Source organism: Pinus tabuliformis, chromosome 4_2 (genome assembly GCF_031772625.1).
Source record: "Pinus tabuliformis cultivar Carrire ecotype Pingquan chromosome 4_2, CPIR1, whole genome shotgun sequence".
NCBI lineage: Eukaryota > Viridiplantae > Streptophyta > Pinopsida > Pinales > Pinaceae > Pinus > Pinus tabuliformis.
In genome coordinates, this window is record NC_142304.1 from 721,318,727 (window position 1) to 721,345,668 (window position 26,942).

The 26,942-nt window shown below is 38.2% G+C and overlaps 1 pseudogene; it reads right to left on the reverse strand.

The window, feature by feature from the left end:
* Window positions 1-217: 217 nt before the first annotated feature.
* LOC149171579 (putative choline kinase 2 pseudogene) lies at window positions 218-23,187 on the reverse strand (annotated as a pseudogene).
* Window positions 23,188-26,942: the final 3,755 nt, after the last annotated feature.

Below are 26,942 nucleotides of genomic sequence, written 5' to 3' on the forward strand. Positions count from 1 at the left end.
AAGCTGGCTTTGGGAAGAACGCAGCAGAAGCTCGTGGAATCCATCAAAGACAAGCATCTGACGGAGGATTTTCGCTATGACATTCAAACGTTGGAGCGACTAATTCTCTGGTTGTGTGTGGATATTGTCTATATTAGAAGTTTGCTGATTCGACCTCTGAAAATATGTCTTTGATTCCCTGTGTTGTGCATTGAATGCTCTATCTCCTCACCGTCCATTATTTTCTGTGTTGAGGACTGTTTATATTCACCGAATCAAAGCCAAGGGCCTGCAACTTCCGGTTGGAAGGATTGCTCAAATGTGAGATCAGGCGACTGGCATTGTCCATAATCTGCCAATCCCTCAAGCGCTCCCATAATCGTGGATGAGATGATCCAGGAATGTTTAAATGATGGAATTCATTCAATTTGATAGCAATCTTTAAAGATATGTCCGGATCACGTAAATCTTTTGTTGAAAGCGTCCGAGCATTAAGAAATTCCTCGAGACGACCATTTTGGAATCGACCCAGCAGCCTTGGCCCATTACCCAGCTGAGACATGCGCTCAAATGTTATAATTTCATTTTCTCTTTCGAACAGCAGATTGGCGCTATTGCTGTAGATTCTGAAAAGCACATTCACTATGCCATTCCATTTGCTTGCAATCTTATGAAGCAGAGAGTATGCCTCTGCTAGTATATCATCCCCCTCTTCCACTGCACATCAATATCCCCACCGTCACAACTCATTTTCTCGTATAGTCAAATTCAGTGGCAGATCTCCTTTGCAAGAAAACACTATTGGGATTTATATGTTGGGGAGTTCAAAGGGGCTTCGTGGTAATGGGAAGTATTACGATGACATTCAGTTAAGATATTGCGAGAATCCTTGTGTGGGTTTCTAGAATATTAAAAAAAAAAAGGCAGACTCATAATCACATTCGGGAGAATATATTTTTCTAGGTAGATTCTTAATAAGATCCAGAGAAATGCTTTGTCAATGGGTTGCGGGTGTTTTCAAGGAAATGCTCTAGGGAAACATACAAGTGTACTGTGCCTTTATGCAGAGCGTTGTGTCACCTTTGACAAATAAAAATAATCTATGTGTAGAGACGCCAAACTATCAACAACTGGCAGAGGCATTATAATTTTGTCACTAGTTTCCAGCGGAGGCTTATCAACAAAAGAAGCCGGAACAATGGAATTCGCATCTGTATTGCTAAGCTATCAGCGATCGTGTCGAAGCATAATGTCGGGTATGGTACATTGGTGTGCTTAAACAATGGCCATTTCTATGAGATGATTAAATTCATTTTCTAACCGCTGGTCCATCTACTTGTTTCTTGCACATAATGCTTGGTTCAGTCGCTCATGTCTTATGGTCTAGTGTCCTGCTTTTGCTGGTGCATATGACCTCTGGTTAGTATGCTTTGAAGGAAGCAGTGTATGGTATGAAAGAAAAGGTTGAATGTTGAAGCTTTATTCCAACATTGTTTTTTGAGTTATTTTGAAACAAACAAGTTTTGAAATCGTAAGAGATCCATTTCAGAAATCCATCGCTGCAGCGCATTTTTTCTCTTGATATTTGGATCTTGCACCACTCTTACATTTGGTGTTTGTGCCAGTCTTTCTGTAACATTCAAATACATCTTATTTTTAAGAAAGTTAACAATTCTTTATTTGGTTTTGAGAGTACATTTGGATTCAAGAATTTAAACCTTTGGAAAATGGCTAGATTTGATGATGTATTAGAGTTATTGAATGCACTAATACACTCCACTATTGGTGGGATGGTAAATGTTAGCAAAGACACTCTTTGTGACATTCAGACCTGCCTGCATGATGCACAAGAAAAGATTGATTTTTTGCAACTAGAATCTCAATTCCAGCAAGATGAGCTTCAACAGATTTGTCATTCCAAATTGTTTTCTGCTCAAAACAATATGTTGTTCAAGGTTAAAACAAACACCCATCAACAACCAGCAAGTGATGAAATTGGTAAGATTGAGGTTGAATCAGATCCAGAACCCAATAAAGCAGCAGTTGTACATGCAAATGCAGAAACTCAGTCTGCACTTCCCAAGCCCATTATCAGACCTTGGGAACAACTTGTCCACAACAAGCACAGAACTGGTCTTGGATATGAAAAGGACTTTTCCTTTCATATTCCAGACTACTCAAAGCCCATTCAGTTTCAGAGTGTTGGATTCATTCATGACAGTTCACCTGCTCTTCATTCTGCTCCTCTTTCATAGCAACAACAACAGATTGTGAAATGCCAAGACTGTGACTAAGTTGGCCATTTATAAGATCACTGTTTTGATCTTGATCCATGTAAGCACTGTCATAAAACCAGTCATCTTCACACAGATGCTTCAGAAATAAACATCCTGCAAGAACAAAGATTCATCTTGGATGGATCGCTTCTTGGCAATGGGCATCAACAGCCAAGAAGATATTCCAAACACATGTCAGAACTTGTTTCAGAGTATTGAACAGTCTTGTAGTTGAGTTTTCTCCATCATCTCACCTTGTATCTGACAGGGGGGGAAATGATGGTCATCTACAAGCTTCAAAGCCACATCAAGCGAGCCTGAGCCATAACCTGCCACACCAGTTTCAGAGTTGTAGCCAGAGACAAAGATGCCCGTGAACATACCTTCAGTTGGTAATCTGGGACACTTCCCCTAGCAGAAGACTCCAGCTTCTTGCCAGTTTCGGAAGAATTCCAGGAACAAAATTGAGAACACTTCCTCTAGCAGAAGACTCCAACTTCTTGCCAGTTTTGGAAGAGTTCCAGGAATTGCATTAAGCATTCCAGAGTTGTTAGTCATCCTTAAACCATCACAGGTTGAGACTTCCCTTTTCAGGTTGAAGTTCTCCCTTTTATACGGGGTGAGACCTCCCTTTCATGGTTGAAGGTTTCCCTCTTCAAAACAATAGGAGCACTTCCTCTAGCAGAAGACTTCAGCTTCTTGCTAGTTTTGGAAGAGTTCCAGGAACTGCACTAAGCGTTCTAATGTTGGTGGTCATCCTTAAACCACCACCTTTTATACCAACATTTCAGAGAGCACATTCAACCTAGTGCTGCCATGCATTTTTGCACATTTTGCATTACAGCTCTCTTCTTGGACTCATACATAACCCTTTGGATTAAGGGGGGAATGTTGGACACCTAATCCTCAATGGGTTAGTGTGGAAGCTAAATAGACAAAAGGAGTCCAAGAGACCTTGGGATGTGAAACCCAACGGTCACAATATGTACTATAAATGTATATCTCTTGCTAATAAAAATTGATTCTCATGTTTTATCTTTCATATTCATTTGCTGCCCATGTGTGTTTAACACATAACTTTCAAAATAAAAAACAATATCATTGAACTACGCCTTAAAAATGTTCTAAACAGTGACTGATCAAATTTTTCCTTTATATTGGTACAAAACTTTTGCACGTCTCATGGCTGGCATCCAACGGTTCATTCGCTGTCTGTTTGTTGAGTAGGTTTTATTTTTTAATTTAATGCTTTTGTTTCCCAGCTTGTCGTCTGGTTCTTCGAATCTTTGGGTTTTGTCCTGATGTAAGATTCTATGCAGTCTCTAATGGTGCTTACTTTGATGTATGATCAATTGGACGTTACCGTTTGAAAGGGCCGTGGCATATCACGGGACAGGCTCTTTCTTTTCTTTTTCTTTTTTTAATAAAAAAAAGGTAAGAGATTGTAATTCCAAGTTCCAATGAGTGTTTTTTTTAGTATCTTTTAAAATTGTTTTTGTTTGGTTAAGAGATGGTATTTTTTAGATATAAGGAAACATATAATTCGTTTTAAATCTAAATGTATTTGGTAGGAGTAAAAATCTCCTCCACTACCCAATAGATAAGTTTAAGTGGCATGGTTCCCTTTAATAAGGGTGATGAGTCCTACATTCACGGATAAAAGCAAGTGATAACTATCCCATTACTAATTTGACAACTGAGTTAAAATAAATTTTCCCATGAAAAAAATAATTCAAATATTCTAGTGTTTTAAGATTTTCCAATTCAAATGTTCCATTATTTTAAGGTTTTCAAAAACGCAAGATTCCATTTCTATCTTTATATTTAAGTTTCATCATTATTAATTTTACAACTATTTTAATTCTTCAAACTTTAAATATAATATTTCATTAAAAAAATTCTTTATGGATAACAAATATAAAAATATTACACTATGTTACAATTCTTGCTAATCACAATATAAATTTAAAATTAAGAAAATATATAGGATAACTACCAATGTAGATATGATTTGTGAGAGTCCTCTATAAATAATGTAGTGATATGAAATATAAATATATGAAACCTTTTCTAAAGATAGACAAACTATCTTGGACATACATTCTATTGGTTGAGGGAATATGTTTGCCACACACCAATGTGGGAGCATCCACTTGAAGAAAATCTCTTATACCTAACTAGATCTAACCAACCCCTAGAAAATAGGAACATAGACTTTATTGTAGAGAACCAATTCTACCTAATAATGACCACTAGACAAACTACCAAGTCATCAGGGGCACATGATAAAGGGGCATGCATTCCTCTCTAGGTATTACAACAATGTGCCTTTTTCATGTTACATAGTTACATGTACATATATCGGTGCAAATTCTTCAAGTACCATTACATCAAATACACAAAACATAACATATAGAGTACAAAGCTCTATATAAATAATGTAGTGATTTGAGATATGAATATATGAAACTTTTTCTCAAGATAGACAAACTATTTTGGACATACATTCTATTGGTTAAGGGAATATATTTGCCACACACCAATCTAGGAGCCATCTAGTTGAAGAAAATCTCTCATACCCAACTAGATCTAACAACTCCTAGAAACTAGGAACAAAGTCTTTATTGTAGAGAACCAACTCTACTTAAAAATGACAAATAATCCTAACAACACAAATAAGATCACACACAAGACAAGTAAGAGTTACACACTTTAAAACTCCTGAGAACCAACTCTACCTAAAAATGACCAATAATACTAACAACAAAAATAAGATCACACACAAGACAAGTAAGAGTTACACACTTTAACACTCCCCGTTGATGTTGTTGAGCTCTTCAACATCTTCTCCTGTAAAGAAAATGCATCACTATGACTTGAAGAACTTCCTCAATAACAAAGTCCATATCGTGGTTTTATTGTCTAATACATCGATCATGCACAGGGAAATTTTAGGAGCAGTTTTGTAGATGGCTTAATTTTCCATGTTTTCTTCCCAAAAATAGGTTAATTTCATTTTTTTTCTAAAAATGATTCTTGATGATGAACCACACTTGTTGGTTCGAAATGCATCGGCCAAAAATTTCTCTTATGTGATTTCTACCAAAATACTTGCTTAATTCATTATGGATCACAGAAGCCTGAATACAAAAATTTTATAGGATAAAACTATTTTAACTTAAAAGTCGCTAAAATTTTATAGAGTATTGTATAAAATTATTGGAAATTTCAATATTGTTATAAAGATATTGTTAAACATTTTACAATTTTCATATTAGGGACCAATAAAATTCACCGAGGCTTTTATGCTTTAAGATAAAGTTCCATTCATGCAAATATCACCAAACTATCGATGTCCATATAAAGGAACATCCATCCTCCAAAATACATGAGTACTTAACTACTACACTCACAAATCTAGTAGGATGTCCCTTCATGTACTTGGTTCATTCAACCTCTTGATGTAATCCCCTCGAATGTAAAACTTCACCTCCCAGAGTCTACAATAAAAAATTTGGTCCACTCATAGAGCATCCAACCAACAAAAGGCCCACTCCTCCAAGTGTTACAAAACTCCTTAATAGAGGCCATTGAACTAAACTAGACAAAATACCAAGTCATTAGGGGCACAAGATAAAGGGTTATGCATGCCTCTCTATGTCTTACAACAATATGCCTTTTTCATGTTACACAATTACATGTATGCACATAGGTACAAATTCTTCAAGTACCATTACATCAAATAAAAATAAAAAAACATAATATATAGCCTTGCTACAACTACAAAATTTTATTCATATTATCATACCATTTTTTAGTATGTTATTATTCCAAACAACTAAACTTATATTTGTGCACCATCATCCAACCTCAGTTGTTGCCACAACCAATATCCTTTGTTGCCATAATGCTTCCACAAGCATTTTCACTTGCTTTCCTTAACCAAACTCTAAATATCTCTTTGTTGTATCTAGGATGTCTCTATCCTCCCCACTACAAATTATCATTCCACTCCAAAAATTTAGCCTCAATCAACACTTGGTTTTCTTAAGCAATAATAATGCAACTTGCTTCCACCTCAAAAAGTGTCCATGCTCCTCCCTTCACTCGAAGAACTATCATCATGTACTAGATAGAAACTAAGTATGCCATTGATACCTTAGATTAACTAGGAACTTGTTATACTCTAGACCCTAACATCGATATTACCATGAAGGATGATTCAATTACCATACCATGGACCTACTTCCATTTATCGAGATACATGTGTGCCATCCATTATGCTCGCGAGTTATCTAGGAAAGTAGTTTGGATATGGGATGTACCAAACTCAATTGTACACTCTTTGCACTTGGTAATAAAGACTTATAATGCAATGTTTGACAAAATGTCTATGAAGCAAAACATGTAGCTAAAACTTATTTCCAGTTACAACACTCCTTACTAAGTAAACTATGGAATGATTTTACATCACAAAATATTGCAACACTACAAATTACAATAAGAGATAATGACGAACATGAAAAAAAATTTGTCTTCCTCTGCAGTCACTCATGTACTGCGTATCTTCATCTTCATCTTGGTTTTAGTGATTTTCTATGATCTCCATGTTTAAACTGTTAGTTGATGGAGCATCAAATTCTAACAAAATAACTTCACCATAATATTGAGGTCACTAATCTCAATATGTACATTAATTTTAACTCCAAGACATGAAAATTGAGCTAATCCAAGACAAAATATTACAATCACCATGATTTCCAAAGCATTTTCATCCAGTTCAGAATATTCTCTATTCCCTTCCAAACACTTGACTCATGTTTGCATCTTCTTGTTCAAGTTTTGAACCTTGCATCTACAACTTCAATGAATTGGAAACCGCTTTCACACCACGTGAAAAGACAAATTTGGCATCATCTATACTAGGCATTCTATAAGCCTTTAGTCATCCAATCTTGATAACCTCAACAATAAGACTTAATTTCTCTAGCCATAACTATTGCACCCTTAATTTTCAAGCAATGAGAATAAATTCCCATTTTATCAAAATCATTGAAGTCAATCCCAAGCAATCCTCTTTTTCTTGATAGAACATTGTACAGGTAAATTCATTCAGTCTAGGTTGCTTCTAGGATACAAGAAACAAGAGCACTCAGAGAATATGGACGATTTCAAAGTACCTCCTCGATTTATGTATCACTAGTAACAATTTAGCATGTCCTTATATAAGAAAACAACACACAATGCTCCTTTGTAAATCTAACTTTTTTATCGTGAAAAGCAGCTCCACCTTTCCCATCATGGGAAAAAAAAACACTCTCACAAGCAAATGGTGCCAATATAATTATGGAGACACCATATCATTCATTCATTGATTATAGACACCATATCATTCACTAATTGATTATAGACACACCATCTCTTCCACACCATCCTACAACGATCACCATTATGCTGTGATATTAAGAATGGATCCCACTTTATACTGGCCAAGACTACATTCAAAACTAAATTGACTGCATCCACATTCTTCACTCACAATTTTTTTAATAGTGGTATAGAATTAGCTCACCTTTGAACTTGTACAATGAGAAGATAGAGCATTTTAATGCATTGATATTGTTAGATATACCAACATATATCCATTTTAAATATGGATCTAACATGAGCCTAGAGGGATCTAATTTCTTCAAGTGCAAATTTTTTTATGAGCCCACATTATTTAAATGTTTTGTATAGTTATTTAATTTTTAATTTTAGATTTTTAAAATTTTTTATTTTGGCTAGCATGAGAAAAATTTCAACTTTGATGGCGGACGAACAATGTTACACATCATGCTGGGTTGTAGAATGAGCCTCTCGGCTCAATGATATTTTCTCACAATCATTGAATTATAAGACTTGGATTATTGGAACTTCGAGCAATAGCCATAATTTTCTATTTGGAATGTAATTGTGACCATTCAACATGACTTGTTAGTGGATCAGTTAATCCAACACCTTCTCGGTTTTTACAAACTCCTACTCCAACAAATATTTAAATACACACAACCACAACTATCTATGCCCTCCAATGACTTATGGAACACAAACCCATAGTCACCTTATCAAAATCTCAAATTCAATCTGTTTTTTATCATGCACTCAATCAACTCCCCATGAAGATTGAAGCTCCATCTATTTTCCATCTCAACAACATGTTGTATTTAGTGCTTATCCCTCAACAACATGCTCACGTGGCCTTTAGCACTATTAGATTTAACTACCAATTCGACCCTTGTTTCTCTCTTGAGCCCTCATAGATCTATGAATAGATATCTCACACAAGGTTGCACCCCTGATCTCCTTCGACATCACACATTAGCCCTCCTAAGTGAAATACATCATTAAATGGCAAGATTCCTTATTTAAGGTGCATAATTGACCAATATGTGTTACATTAGATTGACCAATATAGTTGGCATTGCCTTAACTACTTGCAGGGAGGAAGAAGTGAAAAACAATGCAGTGGCATTTCACTATTGCCCCTTTTCCCATTTGCATGTTGTTTTCGTGAGATAGATGTTCCTTCACTATCACCTGCCGAGCTCCTCACATCATTGTTATAAGTGGTTTTTTTTTTTCAAGATCACACCATAACTTTATGTAGGTCCACATTGCTTGACTCCAGCACTCAAACTTCATAAGCTCTTCTCCTCCTTCACGTGAGCTCCTCCATGTTGACTGTGCATATTTACTCTTCCCATAGAAAATCACTCTCTGCTTCCTACGTTGGATCTTTCACGACTTCCTAAAATCACATCTCCAATAAGAACATAGCTTCTTACCCATAAAAATTACAACTTTCCCCTTCAAAAATTACAATTTTGGTAGTGGTGATTCACAAACTTGATGGTTGGGAAATTTTCTCCTCATGTTAATGATTCTATGAATTCATTTCAATCAAGCATGGATTTCACAGAAAATAGATCCACTTTCATCTATCTAGTAATTGACAACAAAACTAAGTTAGCCTACTTACGACACACAACTTGCCCCTTAGTGAGCTAGTTACACCTGTTTGTGTCCTGATGACCCTACATGGCCAATGATAACTCTCATCAATGATGGAAAAATATGCACACATTGAAAAAAACATAATGCGTTATTCTCATCATGTCCTTGTTCCCTCCCATGGGGGAGTTATGCTCAAACCATCTTTGATACCATGTCTAGAAACTTGAAGAGTAGACATTATTACACACAAAATAATCTGTTGAGAGCTATGTATTAACTAGATATATATATAAAGAGTCGTCTAGGTATCTGGGGAGGTGAGGACCGATTCCAAAGATTTACTAGGTTGGGGATTGTCAATCTCGGTAATCTAGTGCATCACCTCTCGTAAAACCTCACTTTTTCGGTGGGGGATATAATAATATTTGAGGTATTGCAGTTTATCTAAATCATAACTTTGTAAAATAGAGCACGATGGGAAGAAGCTTTCCTAACTTTCATGAAGATCACTTAGCCTGGTGGGCACCGGGCACCATCAATCCCTCCCTTTGTCAAGTTATGAAAATCACCTCATGGCTTCTAACCTTGAATTAAAGCGGTTAGATCAATACCAACCAACCAATAATGAAATAGATTTTCTTTTAGTGTCCCCGCCTGAGCCTAGCCCCCCACCTAATGGTCAAGGATGGTCCAACTTGATATAGATTGGTATAAATATGCTCAAGAGGCAATAGGTTTTCTTCCTATGTGCCTCGATCCCCTGAGGATGAAGAGAATAAGTGAGTTGAGTTGGGGCCTTAAGAGGCGTTAATAGGATTTCCTAGTGGAGATAGAGAGCAATTTCCAATCTGTGATCGTAGCGACATAGCAACAAATCACAAAGCGAATCACATCATTGAGCTACCATGCCTACACCCACTTTCTTGATAAGGAAAGGAGCTCAGGCCATAGGTGACTAGAAAAAGAAGTTACTCGTAGCTTGGGAAGTGTTACATGGAATTTTCATCTACAGAAAAACACATTTTCCCTAGGTGGGTGACTACACCTATTACAACAGAATGAAAGTAGTTTAAGATAGATGAGATAGAGGAACTTACTTGTAGTATTTCACTTCCTAAATCCATTTTGAATTGCTCTCGTCGCTCCCACTTGAACTAAATCCACTAAAAAAGGTACCTGCATGAAGAGAAACAAAAACAAGAAACGATCAAAGCATACATGAACCATCGACTATAAAACAATGGAATCGAAGACATTGAAACACATAATGATCACAGATATGAACAATCATATGAGAAAAGGAATAAGCTCTTTATTAATGTAGAAGGAAGAGTATTACCCAATACAATTTGATCCTATTGCCACTCCTCCAGCTTCAGTTCAACCCTCGCCACATCAAAATCACAACACTCCAGCAGCATAACATCGCTTAACATAAACTCAATCCTGAAACCAACAGAATTTCCTTACAAACTTCAGATTCTAGCCCCTTGATCACTATGATGAGTGCTTATTTTATAGGAAATAGAGGTGGTTTTGTCATAAATGAGGGTATTGAATGGCCTTCTAAACTTGGAGTTAGTTTCCATGGAGCAAGGGATGAGAGCATAGGAGGTTAATGGATCCTTAGCCTATCAAATTTCGAGCTCATGGGAGGGGATAAGAGATGGGAACCTTCTAGAATCATCTAGAATGAGGGAATATTCCCAGAACCTTATACAAATTTCGCTCAATCTCGCCTAGCGCAGGCTAAAGAGGGCCTAAGTGCACTGCAGTGCAGGCCATAGTAGGCCTGCCTGCTCTGCAACACACTGTCTCAAGGCTTGGGCTACACTGATGTCCCAAGGAGGCATTTCACGAAGGCTTCAGGCCAGGAAACTTTCATGGAAGGAAGCATTAAATGAGTTGACTTGTCTAGGGCATGTAACAACTGAATTAGGGTTTGATGAGCCCTAATAGTACTAATCTGAATGTCGAGAGCGATGTGCCCAAATAGACCTGTAACAATTTCCCCCTAAAGCATGAAGTCGAAAATGATAATGTCAAGTGATATGTTGTACGATGTGATGGAGAGGAACTGAAGTGGATGGTGACCTACATCGATTACAATACATAACATCATGATATTTTGAATTTTTTCATGAATTTCTGAGGGAAGGCATACCCATACTCATCATATAAACTTTTCATTATATGTACATAGATAGTCGTCTACAAATATAGACCCATGATAGGATGACCATTCGTGTAAAGCCATTGTACAGATGATTTACTACTCTCTTGAAATTGCATCCCGAATGGATGAAACTAGATCTAGGGTATTCTATCTCGTCCTAGCGTTCGCTCAAGTATGAGTCTAACCATGTGAATATGTGATCTGAAGTCGAACATGGGAAGACACCATCTGATTACCAGCCAATGATGTAAGTCGTTAACAGACACGAGAGAGATCACCGATAATGATAATTATTCTCAAGGTACTGCAGTACATTCTGCATGGTGTGAATAGATGTTTTGATCGAACACCGTACAAATTCTTTTGGTTGAAGGTCAGTGATGTCAACCTGTCGTTGGAAGCGAGAAACTTTCCATTGATGTATGCAAGCCCCAAGGTACTGGAAGGGTGTTTCTAAGTCAACTTCTTGGATAATGTGCTGATGTCGAAAAGAAGCGACTTGTCGCAGGAGGGCCTTGATGTATCCCACATCAACGACACGAAATGAGTGTAATGATTTTGGAGACGGAATGTGACTGACGACACAAGGTTCAGGAATGGCGGTCATGAAAATGAAGGTTTATGAGTATTGCAAAGGATGAGTTTTACTGAATGACTTCTCTTGAACATGTCAGCGACATTGAATGAATTGGAAACATTGACCCAAAACCAAAGTGATGGATGGTGTGATAGACCATAGGTATGATAACCATCAAGCAGATAACCCAACCCAAATAGTCACGGAGATGAAGTGAAAGTTTCATGTTCAAGAGCGACTTGCTACCATAAAGTGATTTATCCCTTTTCCCATTTTCCCTAGTCATTGCTGACCAGTACCTCTTTATTTTTTAACAAGCTTGAGGAGGATAACATATGCTTGTAGTATAATTCCACCCTTTGGGTGAATCCATTGCTATGTAATGTTTTAACGAGCCTAGCGAAGTTGAAACTCGGTCTTATCATGATGGACAAGTTTGTCGCTATTTGATGTTTTAACGACAATGAGAACTCGGTCCTTTTCATGTTTAGATAGTTTGAAAAGGGACAAAAAGAAAACTCCACAAGTTATTTTTCGTAAATTTGTCTCTCAACTTCAAAAAAGCGTAAAATAATACAAGAGAGAACCTATTGACCATGTTCGATCAACGTATTCCTTTTTTGTAAATAATCTATCTCAGTCCGGAAAAGGGTTAAACTTATACTAAGTAGATGTCATTTCCAACCCATTAACGAGCTGAAAAAGACAAGCGCTCGACAATCTTTTCATGTTTCAAGAGTCTTAAAAGAGCTTAAAGAGGACTCCACTTAGAGGAACGAGTGGTGTCTAGGATAACAACTGGTTTCGGTGATGTTGGAACTTCTCAAAACATGTTGATTTATGTGAAGAGGCTGGCTAATAAGACCACTCATTGCAACTATTCCTCAAAAAAGGGTAAAACAACCAAGTGAAAGCGTATGATCAGCCAAGCAGATAGTGACGATGGAAGGAGAAAAACCAAGGCTCATCTGACAGAAGAGGCTGATAGAATGGCAATCACGAGGGTTAAAATGGAGATGGGTTCATTTTTACACAAGCTTGAACCATAGGAAACTATGCTTGGATTCAGTTTCATGTTTACACAAGATTGAAACGAAAAAACTATTCTTGGATTCAGTCTCATTTTTACACAAGCTTGAACCATGAAAAAATTATGCTTGAGATTGGTTTACATGCCCCCAACATGATGACTCAATTATAGGTGCATGCCCCCCAAGCTTCACTGCATTCACCTAAGTAGACTACTCGTGGATATAAGGTGGATGGAATGAAGGTTCATATACGAGATCGAGTGAAAGACTCGATTGGGATTTTACGAGATCTAATCAAAGCATCGAATTGGAACTTTGCTCCAGGGGACCTTGTTTCATTTTTTAATGAGCTTGACATAAGACAAGGAACTCTGCTCAGATTCCTTGTTTCATTTTTTAATGAGCTTGACACAAGACAAGGAACTATTCTCTAGGACCTATTTCATTTTTAATGAGGTTGACACAGTAAAAGAACTATCCTCATATTCCTTGTTTCATTTTTTAACGAGCTTGACACAAGACAAGGAACTCTACTCATATTCCTTGTTTCATTTTTTAACAAGCTTGACACAAGAAAAGGAACTATGCTTTGGGACCTGTTTCATTTTTTTTAATGAGGTTGCTGCAGTAAAAGAACTATCCTCATACTCCTTGTTTCATTTTTTAACGAGCTTGACACAAGACAAGGAACTATGCTCATATTCCTTTGTTCATTTTTTAACGAGCTTGACACAAGACAAGGAACTATGCTTTGAGACATGTTTCATTTTTTAATGAGGTTGACACAGTAAAAGAACTATCCTCATACTCCTTGTTTCATTTTTTAACAAGCTTGACACAAGACAAGGAACTATACTCATATTCCTTGTTTCATTTTTTAACGAGCTTGACACAAGACAAGGAACTATGCTCATATTCCTTGTTTCATTTTTTTAACAAGCTTGACACAAGACAAGGAACTGTGCTCATACCCTTTGTTTCGTTTTTTAACAAGGTTGACACAAGACCAGAAACTATCCTCATACCCTTTGTTTCATTTTTAACGAGGTTGACACAAGACCAGGAACTATCCTCATGGGCCCTATTTCATTTTTTAATGACGTTGACACATTAAAAGAAATATCCTCATATTCCTTGAACACGACCCATAAGAGGTCATGAATTCTAAGAGGTTCTCATTAGATGGGAGAACAATGCTCTGGAATGGACAAGTAGCAAGGAATCCATTAGAGAGATCTGGTTCCAATGCCCCCAGTACATAATGCACAACATCACGGAATTGATCGTCAATTGATGTAGGCATGGAATGGGTTGCCACATAATTGACCTGTGGCGGGGAAGATACCATTGGGACAAAAGGAACATTTAGGTATGATGATTGACTGAAAGCCATATTTGGATCGAGAAATGAAAGCTAGTCAACGGTGACAATTCTGCCTTCATGCAGGAAACACATCACTTGAAAGAGTGTTGAAACAATAGCTCCCATGTCATAAACATAGTTGCGCCCAAGAAGTAAATTGTAATCTAAAGGGCCTGGGACTACCATCACATTGAGATAAACATTTTTTCCTCCCAAAGTAATAGGCAATTGAGGAAGGATCCCTAATGGTTGACTGGTTCCTCTGTTAAAAGCCAACAGATTCTGAGTAACAGGCACAAGTGGCGGCGAATCGAGCACTTGCCAAGCAGTGGAGGAAAGGATACTCATAGATGCACCTTCATCCATGATAGTTCTAGGTATAATCATATTACAAACCTATACTATGATCTGGAAAGGAACATAAGAAGGAAGACGACATCTTGCTAGTCGATTCCAATAAAAGGAAGTGACTAGACTACTTGGAGGGGGTACCATAAGAACGAGAGAAATACCCCCTTGAGTTACGAGAACGGGAGGATTTTCCTCCTGTCTTGATGGAACATGAGGGTTGCCTCCAAGCTCATTGGAATCTGAAGAAACGAAAAGAACCTGAGTGGTATCATAATCACTCTCTATGGGAAAGGTACGATTAACTGAAGGTGAAATCAGGTCAACTATTTCCTCAACCTGTGATTTATCAAGTATAGACTCATGAGATTCACATTCAGAGAGAGTGGGTTTGACCAACAGTTGATTTGGGTCAGTCACTTCATCAACTAGTGAAGGATTAAGGGAGAGTCTCCTGTAACCAGATGGAAGTCACTGCGGAGAAGCAAGACGGTTATCCAACAGTTTTTGGGCTTCATCCAGATAGGGAAAAAGGTGAATGGGGTGATTCCCTTCACTTAACCTATAGGGAAACTTAACTTTACCCTTCTTTCTATGAACTTTACTACCACTAGTTGATGGTGTGTCACCAGCATGATCTCCAGAAGTTGATGACATAGGATAATGTGAATGAGAAGACCATTCTTCTAAGATCTGAGGAATACCAGAACAATTTCGAAGAAGATGGTCTCTCGTACAAAGTTTGCAAGGATATCGAAGTTTGTGAGGCTTATTAGACAGTTTCTCATTATAAGTTGCATTCGAAGCAATGGTTGCTTGGTTGCCCCCCTGCTAAATTTGCTTCTTCTTCTTCTTATTCTTCCCTTTCTTCTTTTTCTTATCCACCTCGTTACTAATGCCAATACTTTCACCAGGCGAAGAGGAAGAAGGGGAGGAAGAAACAACTAACGAAGAAGGCAAAGGGTCAACTGGAGGTTGATTTTGTCTAGTTGTAGGAATATTCAGTTGCGGGGCCAAGGAGGTTGAGAACAACCATATTAGCAAGCCAATGGTAAGTCCCGGAAGGGACAATGTAGCCATATAAGGAGCACCAATATTTCCGAAAGGAGGAAAAAGACTAGGATTCCCATCCAAAGGAATTCCTTGATCGATGGACTCCGGAGTTATTGCCATATGTTTCAACCTAAGATCAACTAAGGGGTGACATAGAGGATGTTATCCGCGGTCAATTAATTTATTTTAGTCAAAATAACATAACAAAACAAAAGAGGGATAATCTAAGCAAAAGGATTACCAAGCAACTGTTAACTGCAATATACTGCCTCAGTAAACCAAGGACTTAACATATGTGTAGGAAATCTCCCCGAATGCTATGTTCGGTGTATCACAATGTACAAGGCGGCCGACTCGATTACCTAAGGATGGATAGAAACCTAATGTAGTCCTCCCATATATACCCGAAAGTACGTGGAGGCCCAATCTGTGTTAGTGTTGTCTAATGCGAAACCGCATAGTGAGAGCATTCCTTTATACTTTTCGTACTATAACACCGCCCTATATACCCGAAGGTATGTGGACGAGCTACGATATACTTACGTACGTGGAATGAGGTATCACACTCAGAATGTATCGCAAATAATTAACGACAGCTACTATGTTTTACGACGCCGAAACCCGTCTCTAGCCTAGAACCTCTAAATGTTATTCGCTAGGTGAAAATGCTCCATTAGATTAATTGAGATAACTTTTAAGTTGATCTTGATTAAGAGATTGTCTTTCAGGTTCACCGCGTGATGTCTTTGAAATTCTTAGAATGAAACTATGATGAGAAACATTCTTTCATTTTATTTGAACAATGAAAACCTTAACTACAAGGGATAGAGCAATCATAATGTTTAATCAAAGAGCAAAGAGCACATCTAATGCAATTTCCCTATACTATTCCTATAAGCACACACAAACCTCTAATTGCATAATGCAAGTTTTTCTTTTCAATTCCCTTAATGTTTAGATGAACAAAAGGAAACTAATGCACATACAATCAATCAATCTTTTTGCAAGAAATGAAGACTTTACGACAGTTCCTTTTTGAAAGAAATGAAGACTTTACAACAATTCCTTTTTGAAAGAAACGAAGACTTTACGACACTTCCTTTTCAAAAAAGATTAATCGACTATAAGCTAACTTTGACAATGAATTGATAATGATAAAGAAATCATTTAAGAAACACTAAACAATCAAGGTCAAAGTAGGGCTAGGAAGAGAAATACAACTTGATTTCAGAACCACAAGAATCATTGATCTTTCAGCAAACAACAAGAGAAGCAACTTTGGAAAAATCAGACCAAAGGTGGGTTTTTTAGCCTAAGAGGAATCAACGCAGGCCAGAGAGGGAGACAATGCGCTACAATGCACTATCTCTAAGGCAAGGATTGCTTTGCGGCGCACTGTGTCAAGACCAACACTGCACTGGTGCCAGAGAGTCAATTCAAGAGACATTCAAGCACAATTTTTGACTAAAAACACTTCAAAAAGACTTAAATAAGATTAACAAAGCTAAGAAAAGTCTAATAGGGTGTAATATAAGGAGGGGAAGCCACCAAGAACGACAGTCATTCCTAGTATGGTTGCCAATTTGTTACACGGAATTTGCATCTACGGATAAACACATTTTCCCTAGGTTGGTGACTACACCTAGAACAAAAGAATGAAAGTAGTTTAACCTTTTATTATAGAAGATAGATGAGATAGAGGAATTTACTTGTAGTCTTTCACTTCCTAAATCTCTTTTGAATCACTCCTGTCACTCCCACTTGAACTAAATCTGCTCAAAAGGTACCTGCATCAAGAGAAACAGAAACAAGAAACGATCAAAGCATACATGAACTATTGACTATAAAACAATGGAATCAAAGAAATTGAAACACATAATGAACACATATATGAACAATCATATGAGAAAAGGAATAAGCTCTTTATTAATGTAGAAGGAAGAGTATCACCCAATATAGTTCAATCTTGTGCCACTCCTCCAGCTTCAGTTCAACCCTCACCACATGAAAAGCACAACACTCCAGTAGCATAACATTGCTTAATATAAACTCAATCCTCAAACCAATAGAATTTCCTTACAAACTTTAGATTCTAGCCCCCTGATCACTATGATGAGTGCTCAATTTATAAGAAATGGAGGTGGTTTTCTCATAAATGAGGGTATTGAATGGCCTTAACTTGTATTTAGTTTCCATGGAGCAAGGGATGAGAGGATAGGAGGTTAAAGGATCCTTAGCCTATCCAATTTCGAGCTCATAGGAGGGGATAAGAGATGGGAGTCTTCTAGAATCATCTAGAATGAAGGAATATTCCCATAACCCTATGAAAATTTCGCTCAATCTTGCCCAGCGTAGGCTAAAGAGGGCCTAAGTGTACTACAGTGCAGGCCACAGTGGGCCTGCTTGCTCTGCAATGCACTGTCTCAAGGCATGGGCTGTGCTGGTTTCCCAAGGAGACATTTCAGGAAGGCTTCAGGCTAGGAAACTTTCATGGAAGGAAGCATTCAATGAGTTGACTTGTCTAGGGCATGTAACAACTGAATTAGTGTTTGATGAGCCCTAATAGTACTGATCTGAATGTCGAGAGTGATGTGCCCAAATAGACCTGTAACAGGGAGAAGGAAAAATTATTAGAAAGAAAAGAATGGAACTTATAATCAATGGAATGAAAGCCATACCAAGCTATAAAGACCATGAAGGCTATAAGGTATGTCACTTCAACATCATATGTATGGTTTCAATACAAAAAGAATGCAAATCTTATTGAAATAAGAACTAAGAAGGAGATAAGAAGATGACTTACTTGGTGGTTTATTGACCTCAATTGGGTGCTTGCATGATATTATTTGTTAGGTCCCTATACTACTAGTGTAACCCCTTATTGTTATTAGCACAACCCCCTTATTATATTGTTGTGCCCATGTAGTCCCCATATTGTTATTGTTGTGCCCCATAGAGGCCCACTATTGTTATTATTGTGCCCTTACATTATTATTGTTATGTCAGCTCTGATTATATTATGACCCCTTAGACTCCTATATATATAAAGGAGGTATTTTCATTTGTATCATCCAAGAATTATTAATTTGTGTAGTTTAAAGGAGCTTTCCCCTCGAAGAGGCTGATTTCTTAGGTGTTGATCTATCTTTTCTATCTTTTTGTGAGTTGGTTTCATAACATTTGGTATAAGGGCTTTGGATTCTAGGGTTTTGCTGCTCCAAACAGGCCATCATGGAATTTTCTCTATAACTATTTTTATGCAACGTTTCAGAAGCGAAAAAAAAACCCATTTGAGACGAAATCACACTGAACCTCGGGTCTAAATTTCAAATCTTGTATCACTATAGTTTTGGAGATATGATATGAGGAAGTTAGGGTTTTTGCAAGCTCCAGAATTTCATCTAAAATAGGTCATCGTGGAATTTTCGCTATAACGTTTTCTCTACAAAGATTCAGAAGCTATAACAAAAACCCGTTTGAGAAGAAATCGCTCTGAACCTTGGATCTGAATTTCAGAACTTGGCTCGCTATATTTTTGGATATATGATCTGAGGAAGTTAGGGTTTTCTGCAGACTCCCGAATTACATCCTAAACAAGTGGCCTTAGGAAAATCGTCATACCTTTCTCTTTGAGAATCAAATTGAAATTTCATAAGAAGTTACGGAAAGAGGACACACTGTATTTTGTTTGGGTATAAGTTTAAGAACCTAAGGTTGAAACAGTGACACGTGGAACATCGTACAATTTCACTTGACAAAACTAGTCTATAATTAGGTCATTGCGAGAGATTGGGAATAAATCTTTCTTCGAGAATCCAATTGTGATCCGACTTGCGAAGTTAGAAAGAGGACTCAGAGGGCTATTATAGGCCAAAATTTCAGAACTTAAAGATCCAAAATTACAGAGTTACATTCATTTCAAGATCGAGCTCCTAAAATCAAGAAAAAGCGAGATGAGGAAGTTTGATGGCAAGGATCTGGTAAATTGGATACTACAGATGGAGAAATATTTTGATCTACATGGTGTACCATTGTTACAAAAGGTACGTATTTCATCTAATTATTTAGAACCAAATCAATTTTTATGGTATAAAGGGCTTTTTTCTCGTAAACCACTTGTCACGTGGTCAATTTTCACAGAGGAAATGATAGCACATTATGAGGATACCAAGAGCAACACCTTCTTTAGCCAATTGATAAATCTCAAACAAAAGGGTTCAATGGTAGAGCACATTGAGGACTTTCAAAAATTGAATATAAGGGTAAATGATATTCTAGAGAAGCAAAAGATAAATAGTTTTATCTATGCCATGTGTTGGTATCATCCTAAGACCCTTTTTCCTTCCCAGTTTCACATCATTTATCCATACACTTTCATCATTTATCCCTCAAAATCCTTGAATATTGATTATTAATTGTTCTATAGTTATTAGATTGCATAAGAATTAATTTAGGGGTTTTATGTTCCAGAATTAGAGGTTTTTGATGACTTGACTACAGGAAGTACCCACAACCTGTAATGAGTTTACCGTTTGACATGTGGCGCAGCGGATGAGCGAGAACGGAAAGCATGGGCGAAAAGTGGAATGTCCAAGGATGGACAATCACCTATCTTCCATCCAAATCGGGCCTCCTAAGCATGCGGTCAACCTCAGTCAAAGCAGGGTACTCTGGCGCATAAAAGCAGCAACAACATTGTTCTATTTTCATTTTGATTTTTCTTGTTATTTTTGAAACTTATGGTATGGAAACATTTTGCAAAAGCTATGTAAAAACGCGGCAACAGCATGTGCATTCACTGCATCTAAGACATGGCTGTATGTACGCGTATGTAAATACAGTGGTTGAATTTTTTTGATGGTTAATCAATAGTTGAAACATTTGCTTCGAACAAAGTTTAGTTAATACACAGAGAATCGTTTACAGTCCCAACGTGTGTTCACTCCTTTGCATTGGTTGATTGATTGAACGGTGGTAGTCGGTATACCCTTAGGCGCGGACGGGCCCTGCGTCCTTTGTTTGGTATACTGCTCTTCGTTTTTGTTATATTTCATTTCAGTTCATATATATATATATATATATATATATATCTGTGTGTGTGTGTGTGTGTGTGTGTGTGTGTTTACACAACGTTGCATTGATTCCGATTTATGTATCACACAGATTGCATTATAATTTCGATTTATATAACTGTTGATTCACATAGCATACGGGTTGCAGTCATATGAGTTTTCGATTCTTTTATGATTTAAGTTTCATTACATGCATATGTATATGGTGTGCGCATCAGAAGGGTTTATTGTTATGTTGAATGGTCAGCATTAGGGCCTGGAACGAGAATCTTGTAAGGGATTTGGCCCTCGTGTGATTTACAAATACATGCTTATAAACTCTGCCCCCTTTTTCAGTCTATTCATGTTCCTTTTATACAGCTTAATAGTGTACATATCTTGCATGTTGTGTGTGTGTCCTGAGCAAATATTTTCTGAGTGATACCTCTGTAAGGAGGTTAGAATCATTGCCATAATCATACACAGTCTTTAGAGTCACAGTTTGCTTTAATAGATGCATGTCATAATCAGCATTGTAGTCAAATACATCAGTAGGGTAATCTAGGTGTGTGAAGGATAGGTTGCATATCACGGTCTTCTGTAAGGAAGCCTTGCAATTTCCCTCATAATCACCTGGGCGGTAATTCTTTATGTCTATATATCTTAGACCACGCCTCTAAGTTTACGCACCTCGGTCGATATTAAATATAGAGTCTAGTCTAGTACCCTAGCTAGAACCACTACATTTTGGCGCCGTTGCCGGGGAGGCGTAAGTAAAGAATTCAAACAAGCAAAACAAAAAAAAAAAATTTAATTCACAAAAACCAAAAACACAGTTAGAATCATGTTCATTTATGCCTAGACTTAGGGACAATCAAGGGAGATTTGTGAAAACCCCCCACCATCTTAACACTAACCCATCATCATCAGGAGCAGACTCAACACCAACTGAGGAGGATATTCAAACATTAGCTGAGAAATTTTATTCAGGACAGCATATTACTTTTGCTGAGAGGGAAATTCTGTTTGCACATAAATCACAGCAACCTTTTCCTAAAGCTTCTACACAAAGGAAAAGTAGCACCATTACCAAACAATCCTCCTTTCCCTCTTTTCCACCTAGAGACACTAAGAAACCAAGCAAAATGGCTGAGGAGGGATCTGGATCAGTCCCCCATCAAGAGGAAGAGGAATCCACTTTTAAATTCCCTATACAAGAACCACAGGAGGATGAGGAGATTAAAATGAAAAATATACCCCCATCCGTGCTACCCAATTTCTATGGTATGGCATCTGAGGATCCGGACTCATTCTTATTTGAGTTCGACATTGTGTGTCGCACTTATGGTTATACAGATGATGCTCACAGACTGAGATTATTTCCAGCCACATTAAAGGCAGCAGCCTTGAAATGGTTTATGGGGCTAGGGGAACATGCCATAGGAGATTGGGATGACATGAGGAGGGTATTCCTGAGGAAATATCAGCCTTATTGCAGATCCAAAGATTCTAAAGATGACATCTTTAGAATGAGTCAGCAGGAGGATGAGACCTTAGAAGAATATCTAGAACGGTTTGTTTATAACTTGCAAAAATCTAAACACCGAACAATGCCTCTTGATCTAGTCCGCACCATATTTTTGAAAGGTATCCGGGAAGAGTACATGGATGATCTCAACCTAATGGGCAAAGGTGATATCTCTGCCTTACCCTTTGAAGAAATAGCTGGACTGTGTGAAAAATATTCCAGAAGTAAGGCCAAAATGGGAAAGAGAACCTTGCCCTCTAGGGTCACAAAAACTGCCTCTGCTAGTGTCACCCGGGCTGAAATTGGTAATCTCTTAGAAGAGTTCAAAACAGATTTGTTAAGTACTCTAGGAAACCAAATTGATACCTTAAAAGCCAAAAAGAAACAAGAGGAAGAAGACAATATCATGGCCATTTTCTGCCCCAAGTGTCGCAAGAAGCATGCATTAAAAGACTGTCCTCTAGAAAATATACAAGTATGTGCTTTCTGTACTGAGCATCATGATATGTTTAACTGCCCCAAAGTTAAAATTGTGCAGAATTGTAACATGGCAGCCAGCACAGAGATGGAGAACGTGTACTACATGGGTGCAAAGCGACCATGGCAACCAAGGCAAACACCCCAAGGTATGTTTCCTAATCAAAGCATGCAATTTCCTATGAATGATCAGATGTATGCACAAAACTCATGGAATATACCTATGCCATGGCAGCATGGAAACCAATCACAAAATCAATGGAGACCATCTCAACAATATCCCCAATCTTACCATCAGTATCCTCAATCATATCCACCTTACTCACAGCCATATCAGCAGTACCAGCAGCCATATCCATCACATTCACAGCCATATCAGCAGTACCATCAGCCAATTGTTTATCAGTCCCAGCCTTCTCAACAAACTCTGCCTGCTCCTCCACAAATAAATGTCCCACAACTTCAATTTCCAACTAATCCACAACCTCCCAGACCAACACAAATACCTGCTCAAACTGTCCCAAATCCGAACAATAGAGCAGAGAGGCCAGCTTATAACGTGGAAGAAGGAACTTCCCACTCCACATTGCCTTTACAAAACATTAATCTGAGGTCTGGTAGGGTGCTTCAGAAGGATTCTCCAATAACAGACCAGCAAGAAGAAAACTTAGAAAAAGAAAAAGAGATAACAACTCAAACACAACCAAGCAGTGAAACCAAAGATAAACAAATGCAGTCACTGCAACCACCTTTTCCGGACCGTTTGGTCCAAGTCAGACCACCATTACCTCCGCCACAATTTGATGTTTTGGATGAACTTAAAAATGTCTACATAAAAATCCCTTTGCTGCAAGCTATAAAGGACATTCCTATTTACACCAAAGCCATCAAAGAGATGTGTCTCAAGAAACCTGCTAGGAAGAGGATTGATCCGCAGACCATTCATGTTTTAGGAAATTTAGCAGGCCTTATGACCAATACCATCTCCATGGAGAAGTATGTTGATCCGGGCATTCCAAAAGTGACCACTATCATTAACAACATACGGATCCCAAACACTTTGATAGATCTTGGAGCTGCAATCAATGTCATGACCCTTGAAACTATGAGAACACTCCAGCTTGTGAATTTGCAACATACCACAATTGTTCTTGAGCTAGCTGATAGGTCCAAAGTCATTCCTGAGGGGATTTTGGAAGATATCATTGTTTCACTGGACTCTTGGGAGTATCCAGTGGATTTCCTCGTCCTGCAACCCAAATCCAATCTAGGAGGACATCCTATCATTCTAGGCAGACCATGGTTAGCGACTGCTGATGCATTTATTGGATGCCGATCAGGTAACATGATTATCTCTAGAGGGACCGAAAGGAAACAACTCACCCTCTACCCATCAGCACAATCACCTGCAGTCACACATAACTTGTGGCTTGATGACAAATTTAATGACAAAGAGGAGGTACAATCTGTTTTTAGCATTGACCAGATCTATGATTTCCATGAAGATAATATTGATTTGGTAGAATTATTTCTCTCACAGCCTGATATATCTGAAAACTTGAGAAATGAACAATATAATGCTGCAGATGTACTTCTCGCTCAGAACTTTCAAGAAACATGCACTATCCACTCCTTGCAATCTACATTTCATGACATCTTTCCTGTTCAATCCATCACCAATACTCAGAGTCAAGTCATAGAGATCAGTCCGGGCAAAATTTTGAACGTAGGTAACCACCTAGACTCATCTCAACAAGAAAAATTGATTAGACTCTTGACAAAGTACCAAAAAGCCTTTGCATGGGATTACACTGACATGCATGGGATTCACCCCGACACATGCACTCACCACATCTACACAGATAGCACCATTAAACCGGTGAGGCAACCACAACGAAGAATGAACCCCATGCTCCAAGACATTGTCAGAGAGGAGTTGCAAAAACTCTTGAGAGTCAACTTTATATATCCTATTTCTGACAGTCAGTGGGTATCCCCATTGGTTATTGTGCCTAAGAAGAATGGCAAGTGGCGTATCTGTGTTTACTACAGACAGCTGAACAAAGCCACACTCAAAGACTACTTCCCACTGCCATTCATTGACCAAGTGTTAGACACCCTAGCCGGCAAATCATCCTTTTCATTTCTTGACGGTTTCAGTGGCTACAACCAGATCCGGATTGCCTCTAAAGACCAGGACAAAACCACCTTCACCTGTCCTTGGGGCACCTATGCCTACAATGTTTTGCCATTTGGACTTTGTAACGCTCCAGCTACATTTCAGCGAGCTGTGTTAGCTATATTCGCTGATTTGATTCATGATTGTGTTGAAGTGTATATGGATGATTTTTTAGTATATGGCAATTCTTTTGATCATGCATTAGAAAATCTAGAAAAAGTTTTGAAAAGGTGTATTGAAGCTAACCTGTCCCTCAGCAACAAAAAGTGCTTCATGATGCTAAATGAAGGGATTGTGTTGGGCCATTATATCTCTTTTCAAGGCATCCAGGTTGACCCAGCAAAGATACAGATTATTGCCGATTTGCCTATTCCACAGAACCAGAGAGAGGTAAGAAGTTTTCTCGGGTATGCTAGCTATTACCGCAGATTCATTGAACATTTTAGCAAGATAGCCTTACCTTTGTTTAAACTTCTTGCCAAAGATGTACTTTTTACTTGGACTGAGAACTGCCAACATGCATTTGAACAACTTAAGAAGAAACTGTCTACTGCACCAGTCCTGAGAGGGCCTAATTGGAGTTTACCATTTCATATTTTTACCGATGCATCTGACACTGCCATAGGTGCATGCTTAGGCCAAAAAGAAGAATCTTGTACATATGCAATTTATTTCATTAGTAAAAATCTCACACCTGCCGAGCTAAACTATACAGTTATAGAGAAGGAAACACTTGCCATCATTTATGCTGTGAACAAATTTCGCCATTACATAACTGGTTATGAAGTCTTTGTACATACTGATCACTCTGCCATTCGACATCTCATGAATAAACCAATAACTAGTGGCAGAGTTACCAGATGGTTACTATTGTTGCAGGAATTTAACATCACAGTGCTAGATAGACCAGGTAAAGAAAACCAGGTGGCAGATTTCCTCTCTAGACTACAAAATCCAGGTGAGATTGTTCCTGTTGAGGACTCTTTTCCGGATGAGCACTTATTCGCAATTTCCATAGTAACTCCTTGGTTTGCTGATTTAGCTAATTACTTGTCTACAGGTAGAACACCTCCACATTTCACTGCAAAGGAAAGGAAAAGACTAATCAAACAAAGTGTTAGATATTCTTGGCTTAATGGCGATCTCTTCTACACTGGTTTTGATATGATCATTAGGAGATGTGTCCGAAATGATGAGGTAATTGACATTTTAAAATCTTGCCATGATGAACCGTGTGGTGGGCATTTTGCAGCGAAGCGGACAGCCTTCAAAGTTCTTACTCTTGGATACTATTGGCCATCCATTTTCAAGGATGCCAAGAAGTATGTAAAGAGTTGTGACAGCTGCCAAAGGATGGGCAGACCCACAACTACGGATCAGATGCCCCTTCAGCCCCAAGTTCGCTTAGAACCATTTGATAAGTGGGCTCTGGACTTCATAGGACCGATCAACCCAGCCTCTAATGGTAAGAAGTACATCTTAGTGTGTACTGATTATGTCACAAAGTGGGCAGAAGCAAAAGCATTGGTAAGAGCAACCGAACACACAGTAGTCAATTTCCTCTTTGACGAGATCTTTGTGAGGTATGGAGTGCCAAGAGAAATTGTCACTGATCAAGGAACCCAATTCACCTCCCAGCTCATGAAGGATATCACAGACAAATACCAAATAAAGCATAGGAAAAGTACCCCCTACCATCCACAGGCCAATGGGCAGGTGGAATCAACCAACAAGACTCTCGAGGGGATCATTACCAAAACTGTTGCAATGAACCGCAAAAACTGGGAGGAGAAGCTCAAGGAGGCACTCTGGGCTTACCGGATTACTTGGAAAGATACCACTGGATTTACACCATACCAGTTGGTGTACGGTAAGGATGTCATGCTTCCTATTGAATTCCAAATTCAC